This window comes from Urocitellus parryii, chromosome 9, assembly GCF_045843805.1.
Source record: "Urocitellus parryii isolate mUroPar1 chromosome 9, mUroPar1.hap1, whole genome shotgun sequence".
Taxonomy (NCBI): Eukaryota; Metazoa; Chordata; class Mammalia; order Rodentia; family Sciuridae; genus Urocitellus; species Urocitellus parryii.
This window is the reverse complement of record NC_135539.1, coordinates 51,347,068-51,374,362: the sequence shown is the minus strand read 5'-3', so window position 1 is coordinate 51,374,362 and position 27,295 is coordinate 51,347,068. Positions and strand designations below refer to the sequence as shown.

General features: G+C 32.7%; 1 protein-coding gene across 3 annotated transcripts in view; it reads right to left on the bottom strand.

Moving 5' to 3' along the window:
- Zeb1 (zinc finger E-box binding homeobox 1) overlaps positions 1 to 27,295 on the bottom strand; it is a 157,763-nt gene that overhangs the window by 71,642 nt on the left and 58,826 nt on the right. The gene's annotated exons all lie outside the window — the stretch shown is intronic.

Below are 27,295 nucleotides of genomic sequence, written 5' to 3'. Positions count from 1 at the left end.
TAAAAGTAGTGGGTGGAAATTTCATCAAACTAAAATTTTTAATAAAATTTGTTTAAAATACACTTCTGAGATTTCTTATATAACAAGATCACTGCAAATCTCTCTGGATGACAACATACTAAGGCTGGTCTACAGTGATTTATCTGCCTCTGTACTCCTCAGATTTACAGTGTAAGGAATGATGTTTCTTATTCCCAGTACAGTTCAAGGCAATACTCCCTGACAGGCAAGGCCACATTTATAGGAAGATGGGTAACAGGAGAAATATGTGATCTTCTGCCAGGTATGTTTTCCTGGTCAACAACCATGATATGTACCTGGAACTAGGTGAGAAATTAGTTGCTTGTTCATCTACCCAAACTCTCTGCCAATTAGAAATGTGCATTATAGCCCTTTCATATACTCCTGTAAAATCTCCTTTTCTAAAATTTCCTTTTAGAGTGACAAAACCAAAGATATGATGCATAAAATTAATATATTATTTGAACAACAATAAGCAATACTGACTTGGGTCTTACAAAATCACTATTAATCACATAAAAGACTATATCATAAATTCAATCATCAGAATTTATTCCTTCAATAAAAACAAAACAAAACAATTTTTATGAATTATAAACTTCATATTACATTGGCTTCTAAAGCTTCTGTTTTCAATTTTGTCTTGTTATGTAAGTTCATTCACAAGAATGTTTCTGTAACTAGGAAGGCTTGTGATTTTAAAGATTTAGCATAATAAACTGCTTTATTTTCCATATAAATTATGTGTGTCCATGTAGCAATTTATTTCCCAGGTAACATTAATCTAAAGCTAAGGATTAAAATGTTATAGCATACTTGCAGTGGTAGACTATTTAAAAAAAATAAAATTTTATAGTTCAGATTGGTCTAAATTTTTATTTATTTTTCTATATTTTTATTGATGCATTACAGTTGTGCATAACAGTGGGATTTGTTACTACATTTTCATACATGCACATGCAAACTGACTTAAATTTTAACACAGCAAACCTTGGGAAGTTTATATAAAAGCCATATGGCTATTTAAACAATTATTAAATTGAAAAAAAGACAATCTTTAGTAAGTTTGTCATGTCTGTAAGTAGAAGTAATACAAGACACTATATTAAAGGGAATATTTAGCTTGCAGGAGGAGAAGGTAGTTTCTGAAAATCTGAAAAGGTATTATCTAACAATGTAATAGAAACTTTGGGGTCAGGCAGAGTTCAAATTGCAGGTCAAGCACTCAATAATTGGTTGTCCTTGAGCAGGCTATCTTCCTAAATCTTGACTTCCTCTCACTAAGAGTCATATCTACTTATAAGATTGTTTTAAGAACTGATGAGGTAATTTATATAAACTGCTTAGTACAGAATGATACACATTAAATGATTAATAAACAATCTTACTCCCCCCATACACATGCAGTATACAAATAAATACACATACTCATTTCACCTTGAATTCATAATAATCTACACCTGAATTAGTACACAAAACCTTAAAATAGCATAACTATTTTAGATATAATTTAGATGTTCAAATAATTTAAAATCCTGTATTTTAAAATCTTATGTACTTCATGCAAAGAATATCAAAGCAGAATGTCAGAATATTAAGAGTCCTTCCTTCAAGTAAGAATTCTGCCTTTAAGTATTCCCAACAGACTCACTGACTTTTAAAAAGCAACTAGTTCAAGCCCTTCACAGCTCAGGTGGGGGGAGGGGAGAAAGAGAGATGGAGAGGAAGGGGAGAAACAGAATGAGAGGAAAAAACATGAGTCATGATAATACAGTTTGATCCTCAATATCAATCAATACCTGAAGACATCACCTCTTGTACTTTTCAGTTATATGAGCCAATAAAGTCCATTACTTTCTCTACTTCCTTTTTTTTTGGCTTTTATCTCCTAATTAAACCGAGTTTCTAAAACGTATAACTAAAACACTCTTTATTAATATACAAATTATAGGTAAGAATACAGCAATTAGAAGACAGGCTTTATTTTCAGCAGGCCTGTAGAATTCTTTAGTAAGTGGCAAATAGAATTAAATAACCAAGAGAGGATTCCACAATTTTGTTCTGTTGTACTAAATGGCAGCACTATTACACAAATTCTCTCTCGAGATTTAACAATGAATTTTTCTGAATTAAGACAAACTTGCATCCACTGTGTATTTGTTTATTAATCATATATTGTAATACTCTGTGAAGAGAATCCAAATAATAAAGAGACACAACGATGCAAATGGCACTTTCTTAGGCTTAATGATTTAGACAAGAAGATAATTTAGCAAGAAATTCTTTCTTATCCTAGAAATATCTGTTCTAAGTATACAGAAAGACTGCAGTCCTGTATTTACACTTTGGGAATGTCTCCCATCCAGATCAATGTAAATGTTATCCAAAGCAAGACTATGAAGACAAAAGAGATCAAACTTACTATACAATTTGCCATTTTGAACAAAGATCATCTGTAAGAGGTGTGTGATTAGTTAGAAGGTAAATAAACTCAAATCAAGAGATTTCTGATATAGAAGGCACTATATAAATTGGCCCTAGAGTTTCCAGGCTCCCATCCAATTACTCACAAACAGGATACGGGTGGGATTAGCTTGTGCACTAGGAACAGTTAGATCACAGGATGTCCCCAACTGGAAAACCTAAACAACAAGCAAACTCTCTGTACTAGTCTAGGATTATAAAGTTAGGCTGACTCTAAAGTTCAAATGCCCTAGTAATTGAAAGCTTTTGAAGTGATATTACAGACATAAAGCTATGTTTTAAAAGTGTCTCAGAAGGCCAAAATGAACTAGAAGCCAATGAATATTCATAGGAAGGCTCCCAGACTGTTGTTTTTTTCCCCAAATATCTCTTAACTAAATAGAAGTGTCCACTTGAGTCACAGGAGTAGGGTAAGGGGAGTGTATATTTTATACATTTGTATAAAATATGTATTTTGTATCCGACCTGAAATCTGTATCTTCAAGTTGACATCTAGTATAATATCACCAAACTTTAACAACTCCATTTACACATTATAAACCAGAACATCCTCAGAATAATACTGTGAGACTGGTAGGGCTGATATTACCATCACATTTTAAGGAAAAGGCATAAGTACTTTGTGAAGTTAATCAAATTACTCAGATTCACAAAGATTAATTAGGAAGAAAGGATTAAAATTCTAGAGTTCGATACAAAACACCCTACTGTTCTTTTTTATTATTGATTTTTAAAAAATAAATGACACCGGAATGCATTACAACTCTTATTACACATAAACAGCACAATTTTTCATATCTCTGGTTATATATAAAGTATGTTGACACCAGTCTGTGTCTTCATACATGTACTTTGGATAATGATGTCTATCACATTCCACCATCCTTGCTAACCCCCTGACCCCTCCTTTTCCTTCCCATCCCTCTGCCCTATCTAGAGTTTGGCTATTCCTCCTATGCTCCCCCCTCCCTACCTAGTGTTCTTATAATTACTAAAATGTTCTTGCTAGGTGCTCTGAATGTATCATGCTTATTTTTTTACAAAAATTCTGGGCTGTTTACAGGTATGATTATTTGATATCTTCAAAAAATTCTATCCTTTGGTGAATATTTGTTCTTCCAACTTCTCATTACTTGGACAGAAAGCCAGGTCAAGAAAAATGTGCCCTTAAATACCATCAAAATGCAGACTGTTGCACAATCATTTTTCAAACTTGAAAAAATAAAGAAACAGTCAATTAAAAACTAGGTTTCAAGCCAGATGGCTTTAAATCTTTAAAAATGAGTGAAATTTAAACAATTCAAAACTTGTGGGAAACCTAATGCTAGCTACAGATCACAATGGAAGAAAGGTCAAATGACAAATTATGTAGTGGAGGAATCCCATCATGCTGAAGTGATATTTTATGTTGGATTTTTTTCTAAATTACAAATATCTCCAATTTATTGTGGAATATATACATAGCAATTTTTATAATTTCTCTAATCTTTGTTTTCTATGAGGCCCAGCTTTCTATGCCAGATTTGTCAGCCACATTTTTTAGGGAAAATAAACCTCCTTTCTGGTAAGAGAAAATTCAGTTGTAAGACTAAAATGAAGTTTAGTAAACCGTAAGCATACTTGAGTGTTACCAAATGACAAAGTTTTCTAAATCCATAAGAAATGACAATGAAAAAAATCATTAATAGTTTACTCCAAATTTTAAAATAATTTTCTGTATTTCCTTTTATTCTTTAATTTAAGTATCTATACCAAATTTTATTAATTACAATTCATGTTTTTCTAGGTTTTAAGGGTTTAAGGAAATATCAAGTGCACGTTTCTTCCTTTTTGGATATAGTATCCCAAATTTTCTCAAGAGGCTTAACATTACTCCCAAAGTAACAACTGCTGAATATAACCTCCCAACTGCTATTTTTTTCCATTAAAAATTTTTTTAAAAAAAGAATTCTTGATTGCATTTACCTTATAGAACAGCTTCAGACAGAAGTGCAATGCGCCACTTAAAAACAAATGCTCCATCTAAATTGACTGCTTGATCGCTATTCTAACTGAAATAACTAAGTATAAAATATTGATTAATTAGCTATAAGGTTTAAAATGTAAAACAAAGCAATAAAAAACTAAAGTTTGTCAAACCACTTTAACAAACAAAAAACTAATGTAATGTAGTATACCAAAAACCTACATGTGGAAAGAGAAAATTCCACCTAAGTACATCTGAGCAACATAAATGTTCTAAGACAAGTTTAGCAAACAAGGAGCTGTTAGGTTCCAATAACCTATTATTCACACCTCTTTAATCACTGCCACAGAGTTGATTATAAATAGCCTCATACATTTTTAAATAAGGTCATTCTAAAATGAAACAAAGAAGGTAGTAAATTTTCTTGTACAAATGGATCAAAATCCTAAGGCATAAAAGAATTGTGTATTGCTCAAATATATAATATAAAGAAAGCTAATATCTTTTATTAATTAAGCACTCTATGTAGACTCAATGGAATAAATGCAGTGCAGCACCATAAAAACACAGCAGCTTAAAAAAATACTCTCCCCATTGAATTTCATTCACATTGGTCATTATTCACGATATAGTAAAATACAGTAATTAATTTGTTGATCTAGCTGAAACAATGCTATGTAAAGTCATAATGAAAAGGATAGTCTATAAAGAAAATTTACAGTCTTCGTGATAATGCCATCAGCTATTAATAACTCCGTAGAACTGATAACCTAAATGTGTTTCTTTAATATACATTTATGTAACACATGCTAGAGAAGAAAATGTAAAATGTTTTAATGGAGTGGAAGAACATTTTTCAGAGAAAAATTAAATTAAAATTTGGCATGAAAAGGGTAAAATACTACTTAGTAGGCAAAGATATAAAATAATAAGCTGAAATATACTAGCCAAAACAAAACAAAAACAACATTTATAATAGCAAAAGCAAAACCAAAATTCTACCTTTGCATTATGCATACTTTATAAAAATTGATCATTATAGAATGTTGAAGAAAAATCTAAGAAATTATCTGGATGCATGAATCTGCTACATAGCCAACTTTCCCCTACTTTTCTCACTTTTTCCTATAACTGCTTACTTAGAGATAATTCCAGAGGAAAAACACTACATTTTGGAAAGACATAAATTAAAGGATATGATGACCTATTTGCTTAAAACTTACATTATATAGTAACACAACCTTTTAGAAGAATACCTCCTGCATAAACCTTTATCAGAATAATTTGATAACAAAAAAGAGACTGGAAAGCATACATACTCTTAACATGCATGTTTCAATTTCTAATTATCCCTCATTTCCTTTACCTGGTCAATGAGCTATTTACTTAAGATAATTTCTTACATAATAAAAAATAAGTTACCTTTTAGACTCTATATTCTTTTTCCACAAAAGATCCTTTTTTAAAACAACAACTTTTAGTTAATTGTGGTCAAATGGATAATTTTTTGACAAGGTAGGTTCTAACAAAAACAGCTGACCATGGAGAAAACCATGAAACTAATTTTTGTCTATATTCCAGAAGAAGAGATAAATAATGGTTTCTGAAATTTAAGCATTCTAATCCACACAAATCCTCTTAATTCTATACTCTTATGCTATAGAATCAATATTTTATAGGATTATTTCTTAGTAAAAGCCATATGTGACCTGAAAGCTGCATTCTTCCAAGGCCATATATGTATAATGCTATTGCACCATCTTTAATGCTGCTCTTCAACAGTAAAAATTTACAAGGATCTTGGTGGAGATGATAATCTGAAGGTCTATTTCTAAATTGTCTCTGATAAGTGTGAAAACAGAATTATTCTACTTAGTATTAGAAACATTCTACAATCTTAAAACATGTACTAAACATTACTCCTGAAGATCTTCTTTGGTCTATTCCCCAAACTGAAGTTGCTGGGATGATAGTTTCCACTTTTCGATTTCCTACTTTCAGCAATTCACTCACATGTGAAGAGCTGTGATTAAGATCCTCTGCAACTGTTGCATCTCATGACAAGCTCTTAGCTTTTCCAAGACTCTCAGGAGTAACTTATAGAGCTTCAAGACAAAAACGTTTTGTTTTGCCATAAAAATCTGCTTGAAATATTGATCGCATGAGTTTAAATTGTGATAATCAGTGAAGGAAAAAATAGTAGAACTTTGGGCAGTGGAAGCAAATTAGCTACAGAAAAGCTGACCAGTAGTATAAGAGAATATCCATGGAACAAAGTAAATACAGGTTTTAAAAGGGCCAAAGTCTTTATCAGATTATATCTGCTCACTTGAAGTCAGGTGGGTAGAATCAAATAGACCACAATACAATAACACTGGGTGACTCTAGCATACCTCTCTCATCTCTGGATAGATCCTCCAAACAAAAACAAAATAAAGAAGCTATAGAACTAAAAAATACAATTAACAGTTTATACTTAACAGACATATATAGAATATTTCATCCATCAATGACTGAATACCCTTTCTTAGCAGCTTATAGATCCTTTTCTAAAACTGACCATATCTAAGCCATAAAGCAACTCTTAGCAAATCCAAAAAATAGAGATAATAACCTTGCATTCTATCAGATAATAATGGAATAAAATTAGAAATCAACAATAAAATTAAAAATAAAAGCTACTCTAACACCTGGAGACTAAATAATATGCTACCAAATGACCAATGGATAGCAGAATGAATCAGGGATGAAATGAAAAAAATACTTAGAGGAAATGAGAATAGCAACACAACATATCAAAATCGCTAGGATTCTATGAAGGCAGTTCTAAGAAGAAAGTTCATTGTATTGAGCTCATCCATTAAAAGAATAGAAGTCAAATGGCTGAAAATACTGTTATTTGGGTTGGTGCAGTACTGACTATAATTCATTTATTCAAATCATGTATTCAGCATTTGTCATATATCAGGAACTAATAACTTTAAACAATGAATCAGTTTCTATTCCCAAGTATCTCACTAGTAGGTGGGGAGATATGTAAATAAATCTTAATACATTATGATAGGTATAATTGGTAGAAACACCTGCAACCCCAGGTAGAGAACAAAGAGAAAAAGAAGGATTAAGGATGGACACTGAGGGCAGGTTTCTAGAAATGGAAAGGCTTTAGCAGGGAAATAATGTCTAAGCCTATTTCCCTAAGCTGGGTTTTAACTGATAAGCCAATCAGATAAAAAGAGATGAAGGTCACTTTAGAAAGAGGAAAGAGAACTGCTCTTCAAGCAAATGCCACCAAGGTATCCTTAAATTAGAAAACTGAAAGCCATAAGTTATATGAAAGATACTGAATTTTGCTATAAGACAGAAGACTGAATTCAAGTGCAAATGCTATAAATTGTAATAAATTGTTTGTTTTTAGCAATGTAACTTACAACCATTACTACCACATGGCTGCCTCAACCCACACATGTCCAGCTCCCTCTCAATAGAAGTCACAACCCATAGTTTTCTAAGATACCCTTCCATAATATGACAACACTTCTCCATACCACAGAGGCTGCATCTGCTCAACTCCAATGGTATCAGTGCCTGCTCCCCAATATAGTAAGGGTTTTCCACTCTTCCTTGTGGCTATCTCCAATATCCCCACACAGATTACCTTACGTTGAGTGGTAGGAGCTATAACTAGTGATATTTGCCCAGGTTTCTCCCCAAATGGATCAAAAATTGGCAAGAAATGGCACTGTGGGTTGCTTTTGTTTCATTCATGAGATGATGAGTTTCCTTTCTTCAGCAAAGAACTAGAGGAAAAAGTATTCCTAATTTTTAAAGTAAAGGAACTTATCCTTAGCAGAAAACAATATGTACAGGATCAAGAAACTGCCTGAACAGTTAATGGGGCATTTTGGGAAATATCAACATCTATGTAATGGAGGAGGAAAATGGCGGAGGAATCATCAAAGGTATAAAGACTGAGATAAGCACAACTTGGAGGCTAAAAGACATTGGCAATTTCACACACATATACAAAAAAAAAAAAAAAGGCAAGTGAGGCATGCAGAATTCTAAGATGACTAACTTCTAATGACCCTAAAGAATTCTCTGCATTTGAGTGTGGATAGGACCTATGAGTATGATGTTATATCATACCTGTGATTATGTTATCTAAAAAAATGTGAAGGAATTCTGCATATGTAATTAAATATCTAATCAGTTGATTCTATGTTTATCAAAGAATATCCTGGCTGAGCCTGACTTAAAAAGGTGACTCCTTTAAAAGAGGTTTAGACTTTCTCTGAGTTCAAAGATGTGAAGTAAGACAGGTTCTTTCTCTTCTGCAATGCAATTCTCAAAAGAGCAAAAAGCTATGTTGTGAACTGCCTATGAAGAAGAGCAAACTTCTTACCAGCAAAAGGAAATGAATTCTGTAAACAATATCTGAATGAACTTGGCAGAGGACCCTGAGCTGCACATGAGAAAGTAGCCTGGCTTTCGGCACTGAAGGGGGGACTCAGCAAAGCTGTCTAGACTTCTGACTTATGGAAACTGTGAAATAATAAATATGTGCAGCTTAAATCACTAAATTTATGGTAATTTTTATGCAGCCAAAAAGGTTGCATTAAGCAAGGTCCTAGCTTTTTGAAGAGGAAAAGAGAACTGTGATTCAATCTTTAGGCTATCAGATCTTGCCAAATGTGTTGGGACTCATTGGGGCTATATTTCCTGCAAAGAATATCAGAATAAACAGTTTGGTGCTATAAATTAGACCCAAGAGGAGATAGGAAAAAGATGCATGTTAATTCAGAGAGTTTGCTATGGTTTGGATATGGTTTGATTTTATCACCCAATGGTTCATGTGTCAGAAGCCAGGACACCAGAATGTTGTTTCTGGGGAGGCAGAATCTTTAAGATGGGGTCTAGGGTAAGATAATTAGGTCATGGAGGCACTGTCCATGTTGTTCTCAAGGACTGAGTTAGTGCTTATGAAAATGGGTTGGTATAAAGTGCCAGCCTACATCAATGGTTACCTTCTATACACAGTCAGTTCCCTTCTGCTTCTTTGCCACGTTGTGACATACGTCAGGGGGCTACTTATCTGAAGATGAACAGGTGGGGCCATTCAATCTTGGAATTTCAACCTCCAGTACATGAGCTAAATAAACCTTTTATTATAAAGTTCCCAGCATCAGGTATTGTTATGGCAACACGAGACTAAGGTCGGATCTTGTGGGTCTCAGGATCGCATGTCTCTAGGATACTTTAGGTACTGAGGTTGAAACACACAGGATAATTTTAGACCCTATCATGAGGCCAACACAGTTCCTGCTTTGCTCAGACCTGGCTAACCAGACTGTAAGTCACATACTAGAAGACATTATGCCTAAATTATTTATCCATTCTGTATCCTTAACTGCCAGTCAGTAACTGGCATATTTTAAGCATCTATTGAATGAATGACTTGCTTTCATAATGTGTAAGGTGAAGAAGCAGTTCAAACCATCTGAAATTTTATAAGAAAAAATAAGTATAAATCAATGCCACTTATTGTAACTCCTTGAAAATATTCACTTTGATTCATGGTTAAAGGGCAAATAATTTGGGATGTTATAAGAAGCAATGATATATAGTCATCAATTAGCTAATCTAAAAATATCTTCTGGTGCCTACTATGTGTCAGATATTAAAATAAGACTCCTATAACAGCCTTCTACCTAATGTCCCTGTATTCATTCTAGCTGTTCTCATAGCCAATCTCTATACATTAGCTAGGGTACTATTCTAATTAAACAAATCATCTTACACAATTCCCTGTTCAAAACTTTGTCACTTTTTTTCATTATACTAAGGATAAAATCAAGTCCTTAACATGATTCTGTATTCTAGGCTCTGCCTCCCCTTCCAGCATCATCCCCTGCCATTCACCTTACCAACTCAGTGCATTCATGCATGTTGTACCCCCTACCTGGAACATTCTGTCTTTATCTACCACCTACTCACTCTTCAGATCTCAGCTTAAATATCTATTTGAATGTCATGTCTTCCAAGATCTCTAAATATATTACATCTGCACAGCATTTATCACTAGCTTGTAGTTGTATCATATGGTTACTTTTTAATATCAGGGATTGTCTGTTTTACTCAAGAAATATTACCAGTGCTAAGAATATAGCATATACATATTTTTAAATAAATAAAAGTAAAGAGGTCGGGGATGTGGCTCAAGTGGTAGCGCGCTCGCCTAACATGCATGAGGCACTGGGTTCGATTCTTAGCACCACATAAAAATAAAAAATAAAGATATTGGGTCCACAGAAAAAAAACTTTAAAAAATATTTAAAAATAATATATACAGGATCATTTAAAAAAAGTAAATTAAAAAAAATTAAAGTAAAGGCCTATGAGACAGCCCAATCACAAATTATGAAAGCTATTGCTACCACCAGTTAGAACCAAAGAGCCCAAATCAGTAACATAATGTCACTTCAGAACCATGACCGGGCAGCTATCATCATCCCTGCCTACTCCACCACCCCAAGTAAAACACAACAAAATAAACCCTAAGTAACATGAATGCCAAAAAAATTTCTACTGTGTTATGTTTGAAATACTGAGCAGTATGCCAGGTAAAATATTTAAATTCTTAACAATTCTACCACTATGAAAACAAGGATTCTTAAATTATTGGTTCAATGTCCTTTTTTATTTGGCTTCTATTACTGCAATTCATCTGACCATGTCTACATGCCCCTCCTCTACCCCTTCCAACCAACCAAATCTATACTCTGGCCTTGGAGGACTATTCCTCCCAGCTTACCTGGTCCCCACCCCCAAATCCACTGGTTATTTGTCCATATTGCCACTGCTCCTTGTTTTATTCAGGATTATTCCTGACTCCTATATACCTGAGCTTATACAGCCCTTCCTCTAAGAGAAGGCTCCAGAATTTCAATGTGGGAACTTTCAAAGGTGGCACTCCAAAGGGAGGTTGTATTGGAACTTTGTCTTACAGCTGCATTTTCATAGCAAACACACATTGTTACTTTGATTATGAGGTTCATTTGGTATGATTCAGGGAACTGAGGTAAACATTAAAATTTTTCTAATTTCCTCACTGGTACTGACTCTGCTTCTACAAAAAGGTTTGCTTAACAGACAGAATAGGCAGCACGTACCATTGTGCACTCACCTATAGAGCTTGTATTTTACTGGGGCTGTCCACCTGTCTACTTTTTACAACAAGCCTATAAAGATGTCTGACAACATAGACTGTCATTTCACGACTGTAGTCCTAAAGTCCAGCAAAATGCTTGACATGTTGTAGAAGCTCAATAAATATTTTTTTGGACTAAATAAAATCAAGCACTTTATGAACACCTGTTTTGTGCATATCATATTAGATGTTGAGCCTGGGGACTAGAGATATTCATCACCTGGTTAGAACTATGGAACATATAAAATATTTTAAATAGTTTCAAATAAAATATTAACAAATATTGAATAGTACAAATTAAAAATTTTATTAACCAGCATTCCGACACCTACAAACTTCTAAGTAAACAAACTTCTGCATCATTAAAGAAGCATTCAATATATTGCAATAAATTTTATAATGTGGATTTTCCCGAGTTAAGAGTTCTCAGCATTAACTAACTTGAGAATAGTATATGATAATATGAGATAAGCCACAAATCAGCCAGAATACTCAATTTATTGATAGTGCTTTCAGGATACACAACAAAAGATGACCTAAGCCTTAAACTTCACAAATGTGTTTTTAAAACTTTTGAGAGAGGAGAAGTGTATATCCTTTAAGATTTGAAAGATGTACCAAGACAGGAAGTGTGAACAGACACATACTTTAAGAATGTAACCAAAAGGAAACTCTATTGAAGAATTAAGAATAAATGAAGTATGTTTTCTCTCATATGTAGAAGCTACAGAGGGAAAAAGAAGAAGAAGTAGTAGAAAAGAAGCTAGTAGAGGGGGTGGATCTCCTAAAAATCAAAGGAAGATCAGTGGATCATTAATCATGGAGCAATGCTACATATACAAATTGTGGAAGTTGTTATAGTATAGTATGCTTGAGAAAAATATTTGTTTGATAGAAGCATTTTGTTTGGTAAATATGGACCCATGTTATTGAGTTCTTAGATTAACTAAAAAGTGTACAAAAGAATTCATTCTTTCTATGCAGTGTTTTTTTTTTCATCTCTGTTTCCCTAAAAATAAGGTTTAGGAACATCTGTAATATCTCCTAGTTTATAAGGTACTTTGATATCTTTGGTAAAATGCCATATTTTAAAAATTGCTTCAACAGTTTACAGGAAAAATGACACTGAGGATTCACAGTCAACATTTTAAATTTATTTTCTTCCACTTAATCAGTATGGTGCAATTCCATTGTGTAGATAACTATAGGGCAAGACTGGAAAATACACATCACCACACTATCACTTGAGAGTAAGAACGAACAATATTTTATTGGACTTTGTAGTACAACAGTAAAATTTTTAAAACGAACACTCTTAACATCCAATTATATCATTTTTTGGCTTAGAAATATATAGCACGAAAGAGAAAAAGATTAATAGCTTACTTCTAAATATGCTTACAACTAAAATACTTTCCTTCTTTTGCAAACATAAAATTAAATTATAGCCAGTTAACAACAGAAATATTTAACCAAGACAATCTTTATAAATAATGTTAATAATAAACAATATTTAAATCTGAAAACAAATCATTACTCAGGCAATTATTCTTCTATGAGGGATATAAACTGTAACCAAGAAAATAATTGGAAACATTTCATCCATTTTTTATACCAACAGTAATCAGGAGAAATTAAGACATCAATACTTGTATCTAAGATTAGTACAAATAATTTCAGCCCCAATCAACAATTAGATAGCCCATGTCCCAAAGCTTTCTTATATATCTGGATGTCAACCTGGGTAGCTCTTACTCCCTCTTATTGGGAGAGAGTCTAAATAACATTTTCGTTATTGTTCACAATAGAAGATAAATTAAATTTACTGCTAAGAATCATCTGTAAAGGGTTAGGAAACAAAATAACCAATCCATATTAATGTTTCTAGATTATCTTTAAGAAGACAAAAAAGGCAAAAAATATTTCAAATACAGGTTTTACATTTAAATAAAAATTTCATGTAAATTTGCACTTTAGTATATGAACAACCCCTCAAATTTTATTTATAAAACTGATAAGAGTATGTAAAAATATCAAGCAAATGGTAAAGGCTGTGTAGACATTATAAGAAATTGTATAAATGAATATTATCTGATGATTTAAACAAGTCCAATAAGATGTTATTTTTATTTTTAAGAATAGTAAAGAACAGTCTTTTACTTGAGAAAGATCAGAAATTGAAGATAAGCAAAAAGACTTTAAAAGTGATGTGATCCATCATTTCATTTTCTCCCTCTAACTTTCCCTGCACATACAAGATCAAGAGACCCTTTCTACACTAGTAATGGTAATAGTAGCAGCAGCAGCAACAGCTAGAATTCTTAGGGTATTCTTGCTTAATTTATATAATATATATGGGTATAATATATATGGGTGTAATATTTTTATAAAACTGTACTATCTTTTTACAGAAATCATGTTCTCCATATGGAACAGCAAATTATATTGAAAGCATAGACTTTTTATTCCAAGGGGAAACTTTAGGGCATTGCATCCTACCATCAGCAGTGGCAACATGATTAAAGTTCTTTGTAAAGTCAGGATGGCAGAGGTAGGTAAAGATGATGATAACACTATTTTGGAGGAAAAACAATCTGCAACTGACAAAACTGGATTAAACTAAATACGTGATTCCTGGTTCTCAGTAACCTTGTTTGAATGAAGTTGATCCCCTCATATTAAATTTCAGCTCCTATTTTTCATCAATGGCTAAGCTTTACAAAGTATGAAGAATGCTTTTATCATTTTTTGAGATCTGTGCTCCTTATTTAATATATCAGAAGTTTACTTGACAATGCTATTATTTATAACCAAGTGAGGTCTGAATTTTACTTTGCTGAGAGATCCTGAAAGACAAAAGGAAGATAGTTAATGATGTTAAAGGCATTAATAGAAATAGTATGAAGTCTCCAATATGACACTAGACAGAACAGGAACATCATAACCAAGGACTCTATAATGAATTACCATAGATAGAGATGTGAAATACTAATCAACAACCTCTATAAATCACTGTCATTAATAAAGATAGAGATTTTTTCTTTAGATGAAAAGCAAATAATTTCATAACTAAAAGTCAAAACTAAGTATGACCAGTCTCATGTAGCTGTCCCTCTTACTAACTTTCAAACTTATTTGTAATATTATTATGCTTTTATGGTTTCATGGTAGGATATTATGCTATATTTTGTTATGCCCCAATTAAACTTTTAAAACAACCAGACAACTAAGGTGAGGAAAATACATTAATTTATATAAATATATTACTGTGTGTATATATATGTAACTGCATGACCAATAGGATTCTGCAACCTGTACACTTAGAAAAAAGAGAAATTATATCCCATCTGATTCAAATGTATGATATGTCAAGGTCATTTGTACTGTCATGTGTAACTAATTAAAACAAATAAAATTTTTTTTTAAAAAAAAACTAAAGTTTTGGCAAATACCACAATTCATTTAAATTGTTTTCTGCCTTATTACCTTTTTAGTAGAGCTATTATTAGTTGAAAATAGAGGAAATTAAAATCACCTGTGCTAAAATAAAACTCAGTTATTACATGTCAGGTACTATGCTAAGTACTTTCAAGTATTAGCTCAATTAATTCTGAAAATGGCAATATTAACTTTTATTAACCTCACATTAATGATAAAATTGAGGCCCAGAAAGATTAAGTAAACTGAGAAAGATCTTATATAGGTCTGAAAAGCATAAAGTGGAAAGAAAATTTAAAAATGATTCCCAATTTGTCAGTGTTTTGATGTGCCATCAAAAGGAAAAGGAAGTTAGGGAAAGGCTGGGCTTTGCATGGGTGCTGGCAATTGGAGAAGCTTGTGGCAGCAGACATGCTTCGATATAATAGCTGGCAATTAACAGAGTTGTTTAGGGTCAGTTAGAAACAGACTGGCATGGAGATCAACACATCTCACTTTTTATGTTTGTTAATATCAAGTTTATTTTAATTTAAATAAAATTATTTTTGTAATTTTACAGTAAATTACAAAACATTCAGACTATAAACAAAAGTAAACTGTAACCAAATACTGTTTTAAAGATACATACTTTATCTGTATTGCTAATAACAGTAAAAAATTTTAGTTTTATTTAGAGACTATATTTGTTCTCTAGGGAAGAACCTATTAGTTCTATTAGTTCACTTATTAGTGAACTCTTCTAGCAGTGAGCTGACCAGTTTGATTCTGCATCAGCTTTCCTGTTACTCTCTTCTTGTCTCTTGATAAATGTTCTGTGCCCTCACCCAGTAAGTTTTGCTTTCTGTTTCTTAACACCATCAGCCCCTCGGCTCCCCAAATCCTAAAGCCATAAAAGCACTTCCCTATCTCTTTATGTTCAATCACTTTTTCCCTTCCCCTTTCACTAAAGTTCTTTCTACCTCCTAAGGAAAGATTCCCTAGGCTAAAGAAAAAGATGGACTTTTTAATAGATGATTCCAGCAGAAACAAAGGTCTATTAGCTATGAACCCTAAAATGCATTTATCAGTTTATCAGTATGTTCTTTGGTTTATGCTACTTGTTCAGTTGTTTACATATCTTCTATATGTCTATATCGAATTTCCATATAATCTAGAGAACAGATATTAAATTTATTTAATTTTGAGATTTATGAAATGGAATTACAATTTTTCAGAAAATAATCATATGTATATATATATATATATATATATATATATGTGTGTGTGTGTGTGTGTGTGTATATCCCTATACAATGTTATGCAAATCCAGATGCAGAGCTAATATTTTTAATATAATTTATTTTCTATATAATCTAAATATATAACCATCTCTAATGTTAAAATAATGAAATAAAAGAATTTTTTGTCCATAATTTGGGTTCTACAACTTTTAAAAAGTCCTACATATATGACCCTTTAAAAATTTTCCTTTTGCAATCAAAGAAACTGCAGGGTAGGTAAGTCAGCTGGCTTTAAATGGTGTCCTCTCCCTTAGTCATATTTCCAGGATGCAGCTATTTCACTACCATCACTGGGTTAATAACAATACACCCTGCTTAAACCTTTAGCCTCATGCTTCCTGTATTTACAAACTCAGGAGAGAATTTTCACATTTTAGAAATATAATAGCCAAAAATATTTTAAATTGAGTCAATGAGTCCTTAAAATTCCATAAAAATATGTCTTACAGAAATTTGCCTTATCCATTTTAAAACAGAAATTTCATAAGAAGTCACCCAACAGTAAATCAGTATTCTCTCCTTAACTAGATCGTTTTAGAAAGTCAGTTCTCTATCATATATATGAAAAGGAGAAAACATGACAAAAAATATGGTCATATAATTTTACCAAATTTTCAAAGAAAGAGTCTTGTGGTATTTATCTTTTGCTTAAAGGAAATAGGGTCTTACCCTATATCATTTGTGATTCACATATAATAAAATCTGGCTGAGATTTATGAAATGGAAGTTCAATTTTTCAGAAAATAATTTTATATTGACTCACTCAAGTCTGTAAGGATCCTTATGAACTTAGGTAATTCCCTCCATACCTAGTACTCTACAGTTTATTAGAATAAAAGGTAACTATCACCTGGAAGAGTTTTTAAAGTTTTAATTGTGCAGTAAATGAAATCAGCAAAACTTCAGCAGAAACAGACCTAGAAAAACAGTCTAGATGTGATACATACAGTATCCTTCTTTTTAAAAAGGCTAGTACATTGTAGCTATCAGTTAAAATTAAGAAAAAAGTTTATAAGCACTGTAAAGGCAGGACAAGTATCACTGTAGAGATAATATTAGGAAGAAACAATTATCAAAAAGTAACTGGCTTGTATAAATATGTCATACAAACTTTAATACTACAACTTTTTGTTTCTCAATCTATGTATATATAATACTGACTTGATAAAATCTCTATTGGAAGTTTGACTATCTTCAATACTTTCGTAAGAAAATTTTAACAAGATTCTTTTCTCCTTTTCCCAATGCTCTGGCAAATTACTGAACATCTGCATAGGCAGACAACTGCTTTCAAATTAGGCTGTTTCCATAGTTTTTCAAAGTCTGTAAGGACCATTTAAAAATATTCCCATTCTGGATGCACTGGGAATAGGAATGAAAAATCAAAGAGACCACAATGGAATATTACTCAGCTATAAAAGAGAATAATATCATGGCATTTGCAGGTAAATGGATGGAGTTAGAGAAGATAATGCTAAGTGAAGCTAGCCAATCCCCCAAAACCAAATGCTGAATGTTTGCTCTGATATAGGGAGGCTGATTCATAGTGGGGTAGCGAGGGGAAGCATGGGAAGAATAGATGAATTCTAGATAGTGAAGGGAGTGGGAGGGAAAGGGAGGGGGTATGGGGCTAAAAATGATGGTGGAATGTAATAGAGATTATTATCCAAAGTACATGTATGAAGACACAAATTGGTGTGAATATGCTTTTTATACAACCACAGATATGAAAAATTGTGCTTTTTATGTGTAATAAAAATTGGAATGCATTTCACTGTCATAATATAAATAAAAAAAATAAAAAGAGACAGAAGAAATCTTTTAAGATTTCTCTACTGCAGGATAAGCTACATAATTTGTGGGACCCAGTGCAAAGTAAAAATTCCAGGCCCTTAGTTTGAAAATTAAGAATTTCAAAATGGCAACAACAGAACATTAAACCAAGCACAAGCCCCTTAAGAGAGATGGGCTGTGTAACTGTCTAGGTTATATACCCACATAGCTAGCCTTCCCTTTCCTCTCTGTGACCTTGACTGTTTGGTGGCCTCACTCTGTCAAAATTCTTATTTAATCTAAAATCACCCATCTCTGCCTTCACCAATCTTAGCTATCACATGACTTATTGGTAAAGAGACATGTACCTCTGATTCTATTACTATATTCATACTCAAAAAATAAAAAGGGATGAAGTTTCAACAAGATAAAAGGCAAGGCTCATCGCTTAACATAATACCTGCCAATGATATTCGAGTTATTTTAATCATAACCTAGTCTTACAGGATAATAAGACATATAAATTATAAAAGATTAATTTGCCAAAACACTGTACAAACACTAAGTAATTAATGTGTGAAAGTAAGCAGTATTACAGTATGATCAAAGGAAAGTTGTTTTATTTTTCTATAAAGGTAAAAACAAGTCCTCTCCAATAGGTATGCATTTTGGTTGTAATCAGAGTATCAAAGCTGGTTAAGTTATTTTAAAATCAGTTCAAGGCTATAAAATTGATATCTTTTTTTCAATAAATTAATACTTGCATAAGTAAGTGCTATATACAGGTAAGTTTACACAGCAATGTATAGTCAAACTATATAAAGGCAGTTAAATAGAACCCTGTATTTATTATTACAAAATAAGTAACCACTGAATATTTTGGAAACTGAAATGACCAAAGACTTTGAGAAGAATGAAAACTAAAAAGTTGTAAGAAAAAAGACTACATCAAGTAGAGAAGCAACAGTTATATTGATATAAATCTTCAAACATAACTGCAATTCTCCTCTTAAAAAGTCCAGCAAAGTAGCAGGATATAAAATCAACACCATAAATCAAAGGCATTTCTGTATATCAGTGACAAATCCTCTGAGAAGGAAATGAGAAAAACTACCCCATTTACAATAACCTCAAAAAATACAAAATACTTGGGAATCAACTTAACAAAAAAGGTCAAAGTTCTATACAATGAAGACTACAGAACCTAAAGAAAGAAATCAAAGAAGACCTTAGAAGATGAAAAGATCTACCTTGCTCTTGGATAGGCAGAACTAATATTATCAAAATGACCATACTTCCAAAAGCACTATGCAGATTTAATGCAATTCCGATCAAAATCCCAATGGCATTCCTCAGAGAAATAGAAAAAGCAATTACGAAATTAATCTGGAAAAATAAGAGACCCAGAATAGCAAAATCAATCCTTAGCAGGAAGAGTGAAGCAGGTGGCATCACTATACAAGACCTTAAACTCTACTACAGAGCAATAAAAATAAAACAGCATGATATTGCACCAAAACAGACTGGTAAATCAATGGTACAAATGGAGGACACAGAGACTAACCCACAAAATTACAATTACCTTATATTAGAAAAGGTGCCAAAAACATGCCCTGGAAAAAAATAACATCTTCAATAAATGGTGCTGAGAAAATTGGAAATCCATATGCAACAAAATGAAATTAAATCCCTATCTCTCACCATGCACAAAACTCAACTCAAAGTGGATAAAGGACCCAGGAATTAAACCAGAGACTCTGCATCTAACAGAAGAAAAAGTAAGCCCTAATCTTCATCATGTGGGATTAGGCCCCAACTTCTTAATAAGACTCGAATAGTGTAAGAATTAAAACCAAGAATCAATAAATGAGATGGAATCAAACTAAATTTTTTTTTCTCAGCAAAAGAAACAATCTGTGAGGTGAACAGAGAGCCTACATCCTGGAAGCAAATTTTTATCCCTCACACATCAGATACAGCACTAATCTCAAGGGTATACAAAGAACTCAAAAAGCTAAGCACCAAAAAACTCAAATACCCAATCAACAAATGGGCCAAGGACCTCAACAACAGACACTTCTCAGAAGAGGATACACAATCAATCAACAAATATATGAAAAAAATGTTCATCATCTCTAGCAATCAGAGAAACGCAAATCAAAACTACTCTAAGATATCATCTCACTCCAGTCAGAATGGCAGCTATTATGAAGACAAACAACAATAAGTGTTGGTGAGGATGTGGGGGAAAAGGTACATTCATACATTGCTGGTGGGACTGCAAATTGGTGTAGCCAATATGGAAAGCAGTATGGAGATTTCTTGGAAATCTGGGAATGGAACCATCATTTGACCCAGCTATCCCTCTCCTCGGACTATATCCAAAGGCTTAAAAACAGCATACTACAGGGAAACAGCCACATCAATGTTTATAACAGCACAATCCACAATAGCTAACCTGTGGAGCCAACCTAGATGCCCTTCAGTGGATGAATTGATTTAAAAAAATGTGGCATATGTACACAATGAAATTTTACTCAGAAATAAAAGAGAATAAAATCATGGCATTTGCAGGTAAATGGATGGCATTGGAGAAGATAATGTAAGTGAAATTAGCCAATTCCCAAAACCCCAATGCTGAATGTTTTCTCTGATATAAGGAGGCTGATTCTTAGTGGGGTTGGAAGGGGGAGCATAGGAGAAATAGGTGTATCTAGATAGGGCAGGAGGGGGATGGCAAGGGAGGTTAGCAAGGATGGTGGAATGTGATAGATATCATTATCCAAAGTACATGTATGAAGACACAAACTGGTGTCAATATACTTTATATACAACCAGAGATATGAAAAATTGTGCTGTATATATGTAATAAGAATTGTAATGCATTCCGCTGTGATTTATTTTTTAAAAAATCAATAAAAATGGGAAAAAGTACATGATTTAATATTAAATGTCCAAAAGTATATGATAAATCTTTTATAACTTAATGTAAATTCAATATAAAAATACAGATTAGTTTGTTCATAGTCAACACAAATGTAGTTTAGCCCTTACACATCACTTGAAATTTTAGCCTCTATTTTAAAAGTTAGTTTTATTATTTTAGAAATAATTAAATATGATTTCTGCAAGGACATGACAGTTTTATTACTGCATTAGCATTTTTAATCAGTGTTTACTTAAAGTGAAAGCATAAAAGACATTAAGAAGTACAAGTTTTAAAGTGATTATTTGAAATGTTTGTAAAAAATTTTATAATAGCAAAATTGAATATGCAACTCAAACAGAAACAATCCTTAATATCCATAATGTGCATTTTTAATGAAGTAATATAAGAAAAAAACCTATAGAATGTTGATTCTATCACTCTGTCACATACAGCAGAAAACTAACTTGAAATAGGTTTTTATTTACTTATCTGAAAAATAACTATTTTCAAATGCAAGATATAAAAGAAAAAGTCATTCTAATTTTATACAAGCTAGTCCTGTCTAAACAAATGAGTGATATTGGGTTTAAATAAAAGAAGAAATTAGTTTACCTGAAAAAAGGTCATTATTTGCACCCATAGTATAATCAAGTAACACAGAGTCACAAAATATCTCAATATATGCCATTCAAACATTACTAGTTTTTAATTGCTTGTGAGAGGGGTGTTATTAGTTAAGTTCAGTGATTCTCAAAATGTGGTCCTGCATCAACACCACCTTAGGAATTTAATAATGAATTTTTCCCACATTCTGGGGTCCCATCCCAGAACTACCAAATCAGAAACTGGGAATAGACCCATAAATCTTTTTTTTAACCTCTCTAATTTAGACACAGGTAAGGTTTAAAAACCGATGGTTTAGTATGTCTTCAAATTGTATAATGAGGACTTTAGAATAAAATCGTCCAAATTTCATGTACTTTTAATTGACAGTGTCTCTAGACAAATTAAACAATTTAAGTGAAACTTAGAAAAAATAAATTAATTTTACAAATAAACCAAACCTACTATTTTCAATAATAATATAGTCAAAACATATGAGGGGACAATGTAAAATCTTGGTCAAAAAGAAGTTGAGGAATTGAAAAAAAGAGATGTCAAAACTATTTAAGTAACAACTGTATAATATATTTGATGAATTGAGACATTATAAGTGCATAATACCTACTAAGCTCAATACTAAGCGGAATAGTGAAAACAATATGCATGTTTTTAAGGAAAGTGTGTTGAAAGTCATCAATCTGAAAACCTAACTATCCTTGCTCTAGTTCAAATCAACTCTGCACCAAATAGGTCCTCTAATAGCATCCATCTGACATTAATATTAGCATCTCTATGACTTTTATTATTCAATGTCTTTTCTCATGAACATCAACAAAACATTCTGCTCATTATAAAACGCATGTTCAATATATTAGTCTTTTGAAATTTTTCTGATGTTTTCATTTTTCCCTATTTTGCCTTCCTTATAAACTGCAAAATCATTTCCACCCACCTCTTCTTCATTTCAAAGCTACACAATCATTGTTCCCTCATTACATTTCCTTTCTTCATATTTTTGAATAAAGAACTTTCTAGTTCTACTTTAAAGGGTATAAATCAAGTCAATAATACATAATTACTTTCCTTAATTCCCTAAAAAAATAAAATTCCCAGAAAAGGCCAATGAGAACCACAAGGACTCTTCTCCAGTTAAATACTCAGAGCAACTTGTATGGTGTGGCAATACATTGTTACAAACATTGTAAAATAAAAGACAAGTCAATAATCCTTTTATTTTTTATTTAATTTTATTTTTGGGTGCTGGGGTCTAAACCCAGAGCCTCGTGCATGCTAAACGTGTTCTCTGCTATTGAGTTACAGCCCCAGTCACTATAAACAATTTTTAAAAAGAAAATCAATTTTCATAATTCTTATCACAAATTTTGCATTATATGACCTAAACTCTCTAAAAAGTACACTTCTAAGTGACTTATTTGAACTGTTCTGAATCTAACAAGCATATATACAAAGGCAGCATAAGATAGCTATTTACATAAAAGAAACAATTCATTAAATATAATCACTATTCCACCTAAGAACTGAATATGTGGGGACTGCAGGACAATATCCAATTCTCCTGGCTTTAAATTTTGATCTACAAGAAGTTTCTTTTGCTCTTTCTATGGCTTCCTCCTTGATCCTTTCACCTTTTCTAGTCTTTCATTTCTTCTGTTAATAGTGACTTTTAATTGCCAACTAACAACTTAAAATCCTTAATCTGTTATTCAAGGGCACTACTTCATCTTGGCATAAATAGTCTTTCTAGTTCCATTGGGGAGTGTCCCTATTAATAGTTTATCTATGTCCATTTTGGCTTCAGTAATACTTGCAAAAAATATGTCTTCCAATTTTTTCCTTGTCACTGTGCAATTTAAAATATTCTATCAGTATTTAAAATAACGTAATTTTAAACATTCCCAAGGCCTACAATGGTTGGGTTCAGATTGGTACAACTGCATTAGACTAGTATTCTAAAGGTATCTGATTAAAAACATATCCAGATAAACTACTTCTATAAAGGCTTAAAAGCCCAGCACAGCATTAAAACTTCAGTGAAAATGGTGGGAAAAGAAATTAATATAGTCTGTTCTGCTCTAATGCTTTTTTTAAAAATGCAAATTTGTTTCAGTGCAATTGGTATATTGAGAACAATGTGAGCATAAAGAAAATTTCACATTTGCTTATTCGTGATATCTATAAGGTTGTAACCATAAAACTGCAACTAGCTGACTTAAGTAATAGAAGAATAAACAGAATTTACACCTGCACACATCCCAAGAAGCTGCCAGCTACCTCAGTTCATTGTGCCTCTATTATGAGCCACACCAAACCACATCCCAAGATACAATTCTCTTCTGATTTTAGATAATCCTCTGTCTGCCACTTTATTTAATAAGGTATAGACTGCAACCTGGCATTCACTTCTATAAGCAAACCTCAGGGTTTTTTCAAGGCTATATTTATTATAGTGCTTTTATATTTTTAACCATTTAACATATATAAAACCATGCTAAATCTGTCATTAGCTTCCTGTGTTTTTAAAAATGTTCACTGAGTTCTTGGGCATTATACTCCAGCTGCATTTCTCCATAAGCCATGTTATTTTTTTTAATGTCCAGTTTTCACTGTGGTGACCAAAATACTTAGCAAGTACAACTTAAAAGAGAAAAGATGATATTTTGGTTTATAGTTTCAGAGGATACAGTCCATGGTCTGCTGGCTCCATTGTTTTGGGTCTGAGATAAGGCCAAACATCATGACAGAAGAACATGATAGAGGAAAGTTTCTCAACTCGTGGCAGCTGGGCAGCAGAGATGTGGGAGAGGAGGGGCCAAGAAGACCAACCCTTCCAGGGAATATGCCCAGTGACCTGCTTCCTCAACCAAGGTCCCATCTCCAGTGTCCACTCAGGCATCAATGGATTAATCTTCAGACAAGGTCAGATCCCTCATGATCCAATCAATTTCCACAAAGTGCCAGGATTCAACACATGAGATTTGGGGGGATATTACAGATGTGAACCATAACAACCTGGTATGAAGTCATGTGCTGCATAATGACATTTCAGTTAAAAATACATAAATGGTGGTCCTATAAGACTGTTACCTAGTGATATTGCAGTACCTTAGATTGCATAAGTATATTCAATTTTCACACAATAACGAATTCCCCTAACAACATTTTTCTCAGAATGTATCCCCATCAAGTAACATATGCTTGTATTAAGAACGAACACAAGTAAGTCAAGGCAGGCTAGAAAACCAATCACAGGAAGCTTCTGAAGTGACATACAGGTGACTTTGATGGGGGTTTTCAGGAGTGGAAATGGTGGGCAATGACTGGATTTTAGATACCCTTTAAAGGCAGAGACAAGACAATCATTGTTAGCAGGGGTATGAAGAATCATCAAATATGGAGTAAAAAACCGACATCAAGGTGAATCAAGGTTGATTAAGACTGCAGTTGCTATGTGAGATGAGAAAAATGCAGGAAGAGGTTTTGGTGGGAAATGTAAGGAATTCAGTTCATTATATTATATTCTAATAAGACCGAAGGATTCTTTTCATTTGCAAACTGATGGCCATCTATACATAAAGGTATAGTACTAGGTAAGGTCACAAGTGTTATGATTTGTGTGTGATTTGTCCCTGCCAAAACTCATGTTGGGGATTAATTCTTCAATTAATGACATTTCTGAGATTGAGTCTCTTGAGACTGATTAGGTCTTATGTGAGTAAGTTCAGTCTCTTGGGACTCTCCTTTTATATGACTTAACCAGCCTTAGGTATTTTGTTACAGGAATACAAAATGGACTAATACCCCATGGTAGTGAATGTGAATTAAAAAGTTAGTCTAAATTCTAGAAGCTGAAACCTTTTGCCAATTTAGAGGTGGAAAGGGCAAGAAGGAACCATCAAAAAAGACTGGGGAAAAAAAACAGCAGCCAGAAATGTAGAAGGAAAAATCAGGAGAATGTAGTATCTGAAAATCAAACAAGGAATGTGTTAAAAACTACTGCCAGGTCAAATAAGAGGCCTGAGAACTGTCCATTTAACTTAGTACTGTGTGAATCACTGAAAAAGCAGTTTTAGTGGAGTGACAGAAGTTAAGGAAACTGGATTTAGAAGGCACACACAACTATTTCAACAAGATTATCTATAACTAGAAAGACAGATACAGGGGCAGTAACTATAAAACTGGAAGCAAGAATTATTTTTAAGATAGAAGAAAAAACAGCTTTATTTGTATGTTGGTAGAAAAGATCTAGCAGTGAAGAAAAACTAATGATGCAGGAAAGAGAAGGCAGAATTACTCCAATCTTTTGAGACTATTTAATAATTTTTCACTAAAAAAGTATATCAAAATTTACCCAAAATTTAGAATCCCAGTATCTCATGAATTAATAACAACATAATTAAAAGATACAATATACACTTAATGATTCTGGTAATAAGAACAAATGTAAAATAAAAATGAATAATATACTTTTTAGTAACTAGTCTGCCCAACCCATTATTAATGTATGTTTTCCTTTATGCAATCTCCAGGGGGTGGGTACTGGAGATTGAACTCAGGGACACTCAACCACTGAGCCACATCCCCAACCCTATACTGTATTTTATTTAGAGACAGGGTATAACTGAGTTGTTTAGTGCCTTGCCGTTGATGAGGTTGGCTTTGAACTCATGGTCCTCCTGTCTCAGCTTCCTGAGCCACTGGCAAAGATTGTATTTTAATATTTTTCAATTGATCTGAATTGTGGTTGCTAATACAATACATTCATGAAGATTAAAATCTAAAAAACGTACTTTAATATTGATGTAGTTCTTTAAAAATGAATCAATTAAGTCTACCTTTGGTTCTTTCATCTTTTTTTTTTAGTTGTAAATGGACAAAATGCCTTTATTTTATTTGTTTATTTTTATGTGGTGCTGAGGATCGAATCCAGTGCCTCACACATACTAGGCAAGGGCTCTACCACTGATCTACAGCCCCAGCCCTGGTTCTTACACTTTTTAACTCTAGCCTTTAGGCAGTTTAATTTCCAGTATAGAAACTGATTTTATGTCAATTTTGCTAAGATTATATAAATATATACTTAAAAAATCATCTACAATACATAGAATATCTGTATGTGGGAGAGCTTAAAGACTGAATTACTTTAAGTCAAACATGGGGCAGGGGCATTGAGAAGGGGACTAAATAGTAAACACTTAAACCTTAAGGACCACATGTAGTCTGTTGTACATTCTCTTTTGTAATCCTGATCCCCTCTAACTCTTATTAAAAACTTTTTTTTTCAATGTGAAAAGAATTTTTGTATTTTCATACAAAAACAAGATGAAAAATATATTTGCTCACAGACCATAATTTGTTGACTCCTTTAAACAGTTGTACAAAATATTAAACACGATATAGGTTAAGTCAAACATTTGGATTAAAATTTGAAATTTATTTTAAGTGTTTTATCTTCTGTAGAAAGGAGATGTATAATATATCTCACAAAAATAGAAATTTCTCCTTCAATTAGCACACTTAGAAATATGCTTATATATTTATTTATTCATTTATTCATTCATTCTAATTGGTTA